Raw genomic sequence first — 13,195 nt, 5'->3', positions numbered from 1 at the left:
CTCAAAATAGTGTATTTGTTTTTTTTTTTGTAGTGCGTATCATAAGATGAAAACAGTCGATCCTCTACTTGGGCATCTCCCTGACTGACACGGTTCGGGAAAAGAACAGTTGTTTTCAAACTTTTTAAATACACACCCATGCAGAAACGAATGCTACTGAAATTTGGTTTCGTAATAAACGTAAGAAAAGGTAACATCGCCGTGTCTATTTTTTAGGAACTATTATATCCACAGTAAGCGACGAAGCGGGCGAAATAAGCGAATAACGACGCACTCTTATAACCACTTACTTTATCGTAAGTGTCATCTGTTTCGCCAAGTTCACAAAACTGAATGTCATTCAAATTTTAGAACAACCAATTACTCTCTTTTCGTTGTTGTGACATAATGGACTCAGGAGGAGGTTGACACCATTATTTCTGACTTATTTTGATTTTGTTAGTGTCTCCAACGCACGGAATCTTAAAATCAAAATTTAGCACCACTTTCGTTGTATAGTATGATACGTTTTCTCGTACTGGAAATGGCCTTTTTTCAAAACGCAAAACTGCAAGAAATCTATTTGTTTAACACAACAACTGCACAAAGATTTACACTCTGGAGTTCTTTCGAAGTTGTTTTCGAGTTCAATTGCAGTTGCTATCCAAAAAGGTTGTCAACCGCCTTAGGTTTTCAAGGACAGTCAGACTGTTGCACAAATAAAGTTGCAGTTTTTTATTTGCAACTCATCCGACCCATCTGAGATGAGGCTTATAAAAGACGCCCGCAGGATGGTGACAGTATTCAGTCACTTTAGTGTCAGCTACCGTAAACTAGTAAAGTCACCATGATGAAGTACACTTTGGCTTTCGTCCTGATCGCCCTTTTCGCGATGATCTCGATCTCCCAGGCTATGCCTAAACCCGAGGAGGACGCCGTTGCTTCTGACGATAGTGTAAGCGCCAAGAATACGGTCGAAATAGAATTGTCCCCGGAAGATATCGCTAAGCTTGAAGCCTTATCAGGCCGTGACTGGAGAGACTGGGTGAACATGGCTCTTCAAGTCGCTACTACCATATTCGGAAAATGATGAATGATGAATTTTGAATAAAATGCATTCTGAATGTGTATCAACTACCTTTACTGACATCGTTTTAGATTTTGAAAGAATATAATAACAACTCGTAATTTCAAATATAAACTTGTTATAAAGCCTAACAGTCCCAACACTCGGCATGGTAGTCAAGCGTGGCAAAGATAGAAAGGGGGAAACTTTTGCAGTAGCAAGTGTTAGTGTTATTTTAGATATTTTTTATTCAAAAATAATGTTTTCGGTTACTTTTAACGCATGAATCTGCTGTAACATTTAGTCCAGTGACGTAAAACAAACTTTTTTTTCTCATGGGTCGGTATTCTTTAGTTGTATAGAGTGAACTATTAGAACATATTGGAATCGGCATTTTTTCGGCCATTACTGTATCCAGCCTTTTTTCGAAACAGAATACAGGAAGAAATCTACTTGTTTACCACAACAACTGCAACTGCAAGACTTACACTGTGGAGTTCTTTCGAAGTTGTTTTCGAGTTCAATTGCAGTTGATAGCCAAACAGGTTGTCATCCGCCTTATGTTTTCAAGGACAGACAGACTGTTGCACAAATAAAGTTGCAGTATTTTATTTGCAACTCATCCGACCCATCTGAGACGAGGCTTATAAAAGACGCCCGCAGGATGGTGACAGTATTCAGTCACTTTAGTGTCAGCTACCGTAAACTAGTAAAGTCACCATGATGAAGTACACTTTGGCTTTCGTCCTAATCGCCCTTTTCGCGATGATCTCGATCTCCCAGGCTATGCCTAAACCCGAGGATGACGCCGTTGCTTCTGACGATAGTGTAAGCGCCAAGAGTACGGTCGAAATAGAATTGTCCCCGGAAGATATCGCTAAGCTAGAAGCCATATCAGGCCGTGGCTGGAGAGACTGGGTGGGCACGGCTCTTCAAATCGCTACTACCATATTCGGAAAATAATGAATGATGAATTTGGAATAAAATGCAGTCTGAATGTGTATCAACTACCTTTACTGATATCGTTTTAGATTTTGAAAGAATATAATTACAACTCGTTATTTCAAATATGAACTTGTTATAAAGCCTAACAGTCCCAACACTCGGCATGGTAGTCAAGCGTGGCAAAGATAGAACGGGGAAAACTTTTGCAGTAGCAAGTGTTAGTGTTGTTTTAGATATTTTTTATTCAAAAATAATGTTTTCGGTTACTTTTAACGCATGAATCCGCTATAACATTTAGTCCAGTGACGTAAAACAAACTTTTTTTTCTCATGGGTCGGTATTCTTTAGTTGTATAGAGTGAACTATTAGAACATATTGGAATCGGCATTTTTTCGGCCATTACTGTATCCAGCCTTTTTTCGAAACAGAATACAGGAAGAAATCTACTTGTTTACCACAACAACTGCAACTGCAAGATTTACACTCTGGAGTTCTTTCGAAGTTGTTTTCGAGTTCAATTGCAGTTGCTATCCAAAAAGGTTGTCAACCGCCTTAGGTTTTCAAGGACAGACACGCCGTTGCACAAATAAAGTTGCAGTTTTTTATTTGCAACTCATCCGACCCATCTGAGATGAGGCTTATAAAAGACGCCCTCAGGATGGTGACAGTATTCAGTCACTTTAGTGTCAGCTACCGTAAACTAGTAAAGTCACCATGATGAAGTACACTTTGACTTTCGTCCTGATCGCCCTTTTCGCGATGATCTCGATCTCCCAGGCTATGCCTAAACCCGAGGAGGACGCCGTTGCTTCTGACGATAGTGTAAGCGCCAAGAATACGGTCGAAATAGAATTGTCCCCGGAAGATATCGCTAAGCTTGAAGCCTTATCAGGCCGTGACTGGAGAGACTGGGTGAACATGGCTCTTCAAGTCGCTACTACCATATTCGGAAAATGATGAATGATGAAATTTGAATAAAATGCAGTCTGAATGTGTATCAACTACCTTTACTGACATCGTTTTAGATTTTGAAAGAATATAATAACAACTCGTTATTTCAAATATGAACTTGTTATAAAGCCTAACAGTCCCAACACTCGGCATGGTAGTCAAGCGTAGCAAAGACAGAAAGGAGGAAATTTTGCAGTAGCAAGTGTTAGTGTTGTTTTAGATATTTTTTATTCAAAAATAATGTTTTCGGATACTTTTAACGCATGAATCTGCTGTAACATTTAGTCCAGTGACGTAAAACAAACTTTTTTTTCTCATGGGTCGGTATTCTTTAGTTGTATAGAGTGAAACATTAGAACATATTGGAAACGGCATTTTTTCGGCCATTACTGTATCCAGCCTTTTTTCGAAACAGAATACAGGAAGAAATCTACTTGTTTACCACAACAACTGCAACAGCAAGATTTACAGTCTGGAGTTCTTTCGAAGTTGTTTTCGAGTTCAATTGCAGTTGATAGCCAAAAAGGTTGTCATCCGCCTTATGTTACCAAGGACAGTCAGACTGTTGCACAAATAAAGTTGCAGTTTTTTATTTGTAACTCATCCGACCCATCTGAGAAGAGACCTCTAGAAGACGCCCTCAGGATGGTGTCAGTATTCAGTCACTTTAGTGTCAGCTTACGTAAACTAGTAAAGTCACCATGATGAAGTACACTTTGACTTTCGTCCTGATCGCCCTTTTCGCGATGATCTCGATCTCCCAGGCTATGCCTGAACCCGAGGATGACGCCGTTGCTTCTGACGATAGTGTAAGCGCCAAGAATACGGTCGAAATAGAATTATCCCCGGAAGATATCGCTAAGCTTGAAGCCTTATCAGGCCGTGACTGGAGAGACTGGGTGAACATGGCTCTTCAAGTCGCTACTACCATATTCGGAAAATGATGAATGATGAAATTTGAATAAAATGCAGTCTGAATGTGTATCAACTACCTCTACTGATATCGTTTTAGATTTTGAAAGAATATAATAACAACTCGTTATTTCAAATATGAACTTGTTATAAAGCCTAACAGTCCCAACACTCGGCATGGTAGTCAAGCGTAGGAAAGACAGAAAGGGAGAAACTTTTGCAGTAGCAAGTGTTAGTGTTGTTTTAGATATTTTTTATTCAAAGATAATGTTTTCGGTTACTTTTAACGCATGAATCCGCTATAACATTTAGTCCAGTGGCGTAAAACAAACTTTTTTTCTCATGGGTCGGTATTCTTTAGTTGTACAGAGTGAAACATTAGAACATATTGGAATCGGCATTTTTTCGGCCATTTTTCGAAACAGAATACAGGAAGAAATCTACTTGTTTACCACAACAACTGCAACTGCAAGATTTACACTCTGGAGTTCTTTCGAAGTTGTTTTCGAGTTCAATTGCAGTTGATAGCCAAACAGGTTGTCATCCGCCTTATGTTTTCAATGACAGACAAACTGTTGCACAAATAAAGTTGCAGTTTTTTATTTGCAACTCATCCGACCCATCTGAGACGAGGCTTATAAAAGACGCCTTCAGGATGGTGACAGTATTCAGTCACTTTAGTGTCAGCTACCGTAAACTAGTAAAGTCACCATGATGAAGTACACTTTGGCTTTCGTCCTAATCGCCCTTTTCGCGATGATCTCGATCTCCCAGGCTATGCCTAAACCCGAGGAGGACGCCGTTGCTTCTGACGATAGTGTAAGCGCCAAGAATACGGTCGAAATAGAATTGTCCCCGGAAGATATCGCTAAGCTTGAAGCCTTATCAGGCCGTGACTGGAGAGACTGGGTGAACATGGCTCTTCAAGTCGCTACTACCATATTCGGAAAATGATGAATGATGAAATTTGAATAAAATGCAATCTGAATGTGTATCAACTACCTCTACTGATATCGTTTTAGATTTTGAAAGAATATAATAACAACTCGTTATTTCAAATATGAACTTGTTATAAAGCCTAACAGTCCCAACACTCGGCATGGTAGTCAAGCGTAGGAAAGACAGAAAGGGAGAAACTTTTGCAGTAGCAAGTGTTAGTGTTGTTTTAGATATTTTTTATTCAAAGATAATGTTTTCGGTTACTTTTAACGCATGAATCCGCTATAACATTTAGTCCAGTGGCGTAAAACAAACTTTTTTTCTCATGGGTCGGTATTCTTTAGTTGTATAGAGTGACACATTAGAACATATTGGAAACGGCATTTTTTCGGCCATTACTGTATCCAGCCTTTTTTCGAAATAGAATACAGGAAGAAATCTACTTGTTTACCACAACAACTGCAACTGCAAGATTTACACTCTGGAGTTCTTTCGAAGTTGTTTTCGAATTCAATTGCAGTTGATAGCCAAAAAGGTTGTCAGCCGCCTTATGTTTCCAAGGACAGTCAGACTGTTGCACAAATAAAGTTGCAGTTTTTTATTTGTAACTCATCCGACCCATCTGAGAAGAGACCTCTAGAAGACGCCCTCAGGATGGTGTCAGTATTCAGTCACTTTAGTGTCAGCTTACGTAAACTAGTAAAGTCGCCATGATGAAGTACACTTTGACTTTCGTCCTGATCGCCCTTTTCGCGATGATCTCGATCTCCCAGGCTATGCCTGAACCCGAGGATGACGCCGTTGCTTCTGACGATAGTGTAAGCGCCAAGAATACGGTCGAAATAGAATTATCCCCGGAAGATATCGCTAAGCTTGAAGCCTTATCAGGCCGTGACTGGAGAGACTGGGTGAACATGGCTCTTCAAGTCGCTACTACCATATTCGGAAAATAATGAATGATGAATTTTGAATAAAATGCAATCTGAATGTGTATCAACTACCTCTACTGATATCGTTTTAGATTTTGAAAGAATATAATAACAACTCGTTATTTCAAATATGAACTTGTTATAAAGCCTAACAGTCCCGACACTCGGCATGGTAGTCAAGCGTGGCAAAGATAGAAAGGGGGAAATTTTGCAGTAGCAAGTGGTATTGTTGTTTCAGATATTTTTTATTCAAAGATAATGTTTTCGGTTACTTTTAACGCATGAATCCGCTAAAACATTTAGTGCAGTGGCGTAAAACAAACTTTTTTTTCTCATGGGTCGGTATTCTTTAGTTGTATAGAGTGAAACATTGCTGAGAACATATTGGAAACGGCATTTTTTCGGCCATTACTGTATCCAGCCTTTTTTCCAAACAGTATACAGGAAGAATCTATTCGTTTACCACAACAACTGTGCAATGATTTACACTCTGGAGTTCTTTCGAAGTTGTTTTCGAGTTCAATTGCAGTTGATAGCCAAACAGGTTGTCATCCGCCTTATGTTTTCAAGGACAGATAAACTGTTGCACAAATAAAGTTGCAGTTTTTTATTTGTAACTCATCCGACCCATCTGAGAAGAGGCTTATAAAAGACGCCCGCAGGATGGTGACAGTATTCAGTCACTTTAGTGTCAGCTTACGTAAACTAGTAAAGTCACCATGATGAAGTACACTTTGGCTTTCGTCCTGATCGCCCTTTTCGCGATGATCTCGATCTCCCAGGCTATGCCTAAACCCGAGGATGACGCCGTTGCTTCTGACGATAGTGTAAGCGCCAAGAGTACGGTCGAAATAGAATTGTCCCCGGAAGATATCGCTAAGCTAGAAGCCATATCAGGCCGTGGCTGGAGAGACTGGGTGGGCACGGCTCTTCAAATCGCTACTACCATATTCGGAAAATAATGAATGATGAATTTTGAATAAAATGCAATCTGAATGTGTATCAACTACCTTTACTGATATCGTTTTAGATTTTGAAAGAATATAATAACAACTCGTTATTTCAAATATGAACTTGTTATAAAGCCTAACAGTCCCAACACTTGCCATGGTAGTCAAGCGTGGCAAAAATAGAAAGGGGGAAATTTTGCAGTAGCCAGTGTTAGTGTTGTTTTAGATATTTTTTATTCAAAGATAATGTTTTCGGTTACTTTTAACGCATGAATCTGCTATAACATTTAGTCCAGTGACGTAAAACAAACTTTTTTTCTCATGGGTCGGTATTCCTTACTTGAATAGAGTGAAACATTAGAACATATTGGAAACGGCATTTTTTTCGGCCATTACTGTATCCGGCCTTTTTTCCAAACAGTATACAGGAAGAATCTATTCGTTTACCACAACAACTGTGCAAAGATTTACAGTCTGGAGTTCTTTCGAAGTTGTTTTCGAGTTCAATTGCAGTTGATAGCCAAACAGGTTGTCATCCGCCATCCGTTTGTCCAAGGACAGACAAACTGTTGCACAAATAAAGTTGCAGTTTTTTATTTGTAACTCATCCGACCCATCTGAGAAGAGACCTCTAGAAGACGCCCTCAGGATGGTGTCAGTATTCAGTCACTTTAGTGTCAGCTTACGTAAACTAGTAAAGTCACCATGATGAAGTACACTTTGACTTTCGTCCTGATCGCCCTTTTCGCGATGATCTCGATCTCCCAGGCTATGCCTGAACCCGAGGAGGACGCCGTTGCTTCTGACGATAGTGTAAGCGCCAAGAATACGGTCGAAATAGAATTGTCCCCGGAAGATATCGCTAAGCTAGAAGCCATATCAGGCCGTGGCTGGAGAGACTGGGTGGGCACGGCTCTTCAAATCGCTACTACCATATTCGGAAAATAATGAATGATGAATTTTGAATAAAATGCAGTCTGAATGTGTATCAACTACCTTTACTGATATCGTTATAGATTTTGAAAGAATATAATAACAACTCGTTATTTCAAATATGAACTTGTTATAAAGCCTAATAGTCCCAACACTCGGCATGGTAGTCAAGCGTGGCAAAGATAGAAAGGGGGAAATTTTGCAGTAGCAAGTGGTATTGTTGTTTCAGATATTTTTTATTCAAAGATAATGTTTTCGGTTACTTTTAACGCATGAATCTGCTATAACATTTAGTCCAGTGATGTGAAACAAACTTTTTTTCTCATGGGTCGGTATTCCTTACTTGAATAGAGTGAAACATTAGAACATATTGGAAACAGCATTTTTTCGGCCATTACTGTATCCAGCCTTTTTTCGAAACAGAATACAGGAAGAAATCTACTTGTTTACCACAACAACTGCAACTGCAAGATTTACACTCTGGAGTTCTTTCGAAGTAGTTTTCGAATTCAATTGCAGTTGATAGCCAAAAAGGTTGTCATCCGCCTTATGTTTCCAAGGACAGTCAGACTGTTGCACAAATAAAGTTGCAGTTTTTTATTTGCAACTCATCCGACCCATCTGAGAAGAGACCTCTAGAAGACGCCCTCAGGATGGTGGCAGTATTCAGTCACTTTAGTGTCAGCTTACGTAAACTAGTAAAGTCGCCATGATGAAGTACACTTTGACTTTCGTCCTGATCGCCCTTTTCGCGATGATCTCGATCTCCCAGACTATGCCTGAACCCGAGGATGACGCCGTTGCTTCTGACGATAGTGTAAGCGCCAAGAATACGGTCGAAATAGAATTATCCCCGGAAGATATCGCTAAGCTAGAAGCCATATCAGGCCGTGGCTGGAGAGACTGGGTGGGCACGGCTCTTCAAATCGCTACTACCATATTCGGAAAATGATGAATGATGAATTTTGAATAAAATGCAGTCTGAATGTGTATCAACTACCTTTACTGATATTGTTATAGATTTTGAAAGAATATAATAACAACTCGTTATTTCAAATATGAACTTGTTATAAAGCCTAACAGTCCCAACACTCGGCATGGTAGTCAAGCGTGGCAAAGATAGAAAGGGGGAAATTTTGCAGTAACAAGTGGTATTGTTGTTTCAGATATTTTTTATTCAAAGATAATGTTTTCGGGTACTTTTAACGCATGAATCCGCTATAACATTTAGTCCAGTGATGTGAAACAAACTTTTTTTCTCATGGGTCGGTATTCCTTACTTGGATAGAGTGAAACATTAGAACATATTGGAAACGGCATTTTTTCGGCCATTACTGTATCCAGCCTTTTTTCCAAACAGTATACAGGAAGAATCTATTCGTTTACCACAACAACTGTGCAAAGATTTACACTCTGGAGTTCTTTCGAAGTTGTTTTCGAGTTCAATTGCAGTTGATAGCCAAACAGGTTGTTATCCGCCTTATGATTTCAAGGACAGATAAACTGTTGCACAAATAAAGTTGCAGTTTTTTATTTGTAACTCATCCGACCCATCTGAGAAGAGGCTTATAAAAGACGCCCTCAGGATGGTGACAGTATTCAGTCACTTTAGTGTCAGCTTACGTAAACTAGTAAAGTCACCATGATGAAGTACACTTTGGCTTTCGTCCTGATCGCCCTTTTCGCGATGATCTCGATCTCCCAGGCTATGCCTAAACCCGAGGATGACGCCGTTGCTTCTGACGATAGTGTAAGCGCCAAGAGTACGGTCGAAATAGAATTGTCCCCGGAAGATATCGCTAAGCTAGAAGCCATATCAGGCCGTGGCTGGAGAGACTGGGTGGGCACGGCTCTTCAAATCGCTACTACCATATTCGGAAAATAATGAATGATGAATTTTGAATAAAATGCAATCTGAATGTGTATCAACTACCTTTACTGATATCGTTTTAGATTTTGAAAGAATATAATAACAACTCGTTATTTCAAATATGAACTTGTTATAAAGCCTAACAGTCCCAACACTTGGCATGGTAGTCAAGCGTGGCAAAGATAGAAAGGGGGAAATTTTGCAGTAGCAAGTGTTAGTGTTGTTTTAGATATTTTTTATTCAAAGATAATGTTTTCGGTTACTTTTAACGCATGAATCTGCTGTAACATTTAGTCCAGTGACGTAAAACAAACTTTTTTTCTCATGGGTCGGTATTCCTCACTTAGATAGAGTGAAACATTAAAACATATTGGAAACAGCATTTTTTCGGCCATTACTGTATCCAGCCTTTTTTCGAAACAGAATACAGGAAGAAATCTATTCGTTTACCACAACAACTGTGCAAAGATTTACAGTCTGGAGTTCTTTCGAAGTTGTTTTCGAATTCAATTGCAGTTGATAGCCAAACAGGTTGTCATCCGCCATCCGTTTGTCCAAGGACAGACAAACTGTTGCACAAATAAAATTGCAGTTTTTTATTTGTAACTCATCCGACCCATCTGAGAAGAGACCTCTAGAAGACGCCCTCAGGATGGTGTCAGTATTCAGTCACTTTAGTGTCAGCTTACGTAAACTAGTAAAGTCACCATGATGAAGTACACTTTGACTTTCGTCCTGATCGCCCTTTTCGCGATGATCTCGATCTCCCAGGCTATGCCTGAACCCGAGGATGACGCCGTTGCTTCTGACGATAGTGTAAGCGCCAAGAATACGGTCGAAATAGAATTATCCCCGGAAGATATCGCTAAGCTAGAAGCCATATCAGGCCGTGGCTGGAGAGACTGGGTGGGCACGGCTCTTCAAATCGCTACTACCATATTCGGAAAATGATGAATGATGAATTTTGAATAAAATGCAGTCTGAATGTGTATCAACTACCTTTACTGATATTGTTATAGATTTTGAAAGAATATAATAACAACTCGTTATTTCAAATATGAACTTGTTATAAAGCCTAACAGTCCCAACACTCGGCATGGTAGTCAAGCGTGGCAAAGATAGAAAGGGGGAAATTTTGCAGTAGCAAGTGGTATTGTTGTTTCAGATATTTTTTATTCAAAGATAATGTTTTCGGGTACTTTTAACGCATGAATCCGCTATAACATTTAGTCCAGTGATGTGAAACAAACTTTTTTTCTCATGGGTCGGTATTCCTTACTTGGATAGAGTGAAACATTAGAACATATTGGAAACGGCATTTTTTCGGCCATTGCTGTATCCAGCCTTTTTTCCAAACAGTATACAGGAAGAATCTATTCGTTTACCACAACAACTGTGCAAAGATTTACTGTCTGGAGTTCTTTCGAAGTTGTTTTCGAGTTCAATTGCAGTTGATAGCCAAACAGGTTGTCATCCGCCTTATGTTTCCAAGGACAGTCAGACTGTTGCACAAATAAAGTTGCAGTTTTTTATTTGCAACTCATCCGACCCATCTGAGATGAGGCTTATAAAAGACGCCCGCAGGATGGTGACAGTATTCAGTCACTTTAGTGTCAGCTACCGTAAACTAGTAAAGTCACCATGATGAAGTACACTTTGGCTTTCGTCCTGATCGCCCTTTTCGCGATGATCTCGATGTCGCAGGCTATGCCTAAACCCGAGGATGACGCCGTTGCTTCTGACGATAGTGTAAGCGCCAAGAGTACGGTCGAAATAGAATTGTCCCCGGAAGATATCGCTAAGCTAGAAGCCATATCAGGCCGTGGCTGGAGAGACTGGGTGGGCACGGCTCTTCAAATCGCTACTACCATATTCGGAAAATAATGAATGATGAATTTGGAATAAAATGCAATCTGAATGTGTATCAACTACCTCTACTGATATCGTTTTAGATTTTGAAAGAATATAATAACAACTCGTTATTTCAAATATGAACTTGTTATAAAGCCTAACAGTCCCAACACTCGGCATGGTAGTCAAGCGTGGCAAAGATAGAACGGGGAAAGCTTTTGCAGTAGCAAGTGTTAGTGTTGTTTTAGATATTTTTTATTCAAAGATAATGTTTTCGGTTACTTTTAACGCATGAATCCGCTATAACATTTAGTCCAGTGGCGTAAAACAAACTTTTTTTCTCATGGGTCGGTATTCTTTAGTTGTATAGAGTGAAACATTGCTGAGAACATATTGGAAACGGCATTTTTTCGGCCATTACTGTATCCAGCCTTTTTTCCAAACAGTATACAGGAAGAATCTATTCGTTTACCACAACAACTGTGCAAAGATTTACAGTCTGGAGTTCTTTCGAAGTTGTTTTCGAATTCAATTGCAGTTGATAGCCAAAAATGTTGTCAATCGCCTTATGTTTCCTAGGACAGTCAGACTGTTGCACAAATAAAGTTGCAGTTTTTTATTTGTAACTCATCCGACCCATCTGAGAAGAGACCTCTAGAAGACGCCCTCAGGATGGTGACAGTATTCAGTCACTTTAGTGTCAGCTACCGTAAACTAGTAAAGTCACCATGATGAAGTACACTTTGACTTTCGTCCTGATCGCCCTTTTCGCGATGATCTCGATCTCCCAGGCTATGCCTAAACCCGAGGAGGACGCCGTTGCTTCTGACGATAGTGTAAGCGCCAAGAGTACGGTCGAAATAGAATTGTCCCCGGAAGATATCGCTAAGCTAGAAGCTATATCAGGTCGCGACTGGAGGAAGGCGTTAATGGACGCTGTTAGAGACGCCACTATTTTGAGGTTGAAGTGATGAATTGCGAATATAGAGCAAGTGCTTTGTATGTTGTTTTGCTTTTATTTTGTTTTTTTTTTTTTGAACATTTTTAAAATCGGTCGATTTGTTGGTAAAAATCTACTAGGCCAGCTGGTTTGCTTGTACAAATTTTCTTACCCGTTGGTGTCGTGCTAACCTATATTATAATTAACATTTAATTCATACAATATTCTTGGTCAAATCAGACTCGCGTACAGTTTGACATAATAGTGATTTACACTAAGAAGCGTCACTTGTGACAGAACGCATTTGGCCCATTTTTGCGAACGAGTTCGTTTCCCACAGGACCACTTCTGTTGATCAAACTTCACTTTGCAAACAACACGTATCTAGAGATATAGGCTGCAGCATCGCATAATGCACTTTTCCTTTGATTGGATTGAGACCAGCAGAAAAATGCGCTTTATACGCAACCACAAACCCAAACCAATATGTACGTATTGGTCGCTTGCATCCGGCCATAAATGTTCAATTCACATCATACAACGAAACGCACAATCGTGCATTTTTTGCACCGTTTTCCTTTCTGTTCCTCCACACCCTGTGTGGATGGTCATTTAACGGCCACTTCTCATTCCATCCAACTGCCTGGTATTAGACATTGACCATAAAGGGAGCCCTACACGATCCTCCAACAAACACGCGGACTGCATACTTTCATCAAAGTGCATTGTGATCGCCAAGCAGTGGCTTCTTTTCTCCTCATCTGTTGCCTACAGCAACTTGATCACTACGACCAAAAGTCGAGGATCGAAAAGTGCCGTTTTTATTCCCGCCCTTCCACTCGTTGTATTGGCATCTATCAAAATAGGCACGCGATAACTGCGAAACGTTGTGAACAGCGCTGTGACACTGATAATGTCACTATAACGGTC

At 39.9% G+C, this 13,195-nt stretch overlaps 1 protein-coding gene and 3 long non-coding RNA genes across 11 annotated transcripts in view; 3 read left to right on the top strand and 1 right to left on the bottom strand.

Moving 5' to 3' along the window:
• Nucleotides 1–13,195, top strand: part of LOC125763349 (uncharacterized) — a 162,740-nt gene that overhangs the window by 140,562 nt on the left and 8,983 nt on the right. The window lies entirely within an intron of this gene.
• On the top strand, nucleotides 637–11,405 carry LOC125763631 (uncharacterized). 4 transcript variants are annotated; one of them, XR_007418360.1, is made up of 4 exons: nucleotides 3,453–3,467; nucleotides 4,390–5,327; nucleotides 6,266–7,199; nucleotides 10,941–11,405. It is a non-coding gene; the product is annotated as an uncharacterized LOC125763631 (long non-coding RNA). The 4 variants fall into 4 exon arrangements; XR_007418363.1 differs by lacking the exons at nucleotides 3,453–3,467; nucleotides 4,390–5,327 and adding an exon at nucleotides 637–651; XR_007418362.1 differs by lacking the exons at nucleotides 3,453–3,467; nucleotides 4,390–5,327 and adding an exon at nucleotides 2,375–2,529.
• Nucleotides 1,124–3,360, bottom strand: LOC125763643 (uncharacterized). The gene is made up of 3 exons (XR_007418381.1): nucleotides 3,247–3,360; nucleotides 2,192–2,307; nucleotides 1,124–1,251 (listed from the first exon to the last, which is right to left on the bottom strand). It is a non-coding gene; the product is annotated as an uncharacterized LOC125763643 (long non-coding RNA).
• Nucleotides 7,917–9,536, top strand: LOC125763632 (uncharacterized). The gene is made up of 2 exons (XR_007418364.1): nucleotides 7,917–8,138; nucleotides 9,072–9,536. It is a non-coding gene; the product is annotated as an uncharacterized LOC125763632 (long non-coding RNA).

The sequence above is a fragment of the Anopheles funestus genome, chromosome 2RL (genome assembly GCF_943734845.2).
Source record: "Anopheles funestus chromosome 2RL, idAnoFuneDA-416_04, whole genome shotgun sequence".
Taxonomy (NCBI): domain Eukaryota; kingdom Metazoa; phylum Arthropoda; class Insecta; order Diptera; family Culicidae; genus Anopheles; species Anopheles funestus.
The sequence above is the reverse complement of the archived record's forward strand: the minus strand, read 5'-3'. Positions and strand labels throughout refer to the sequence as shown.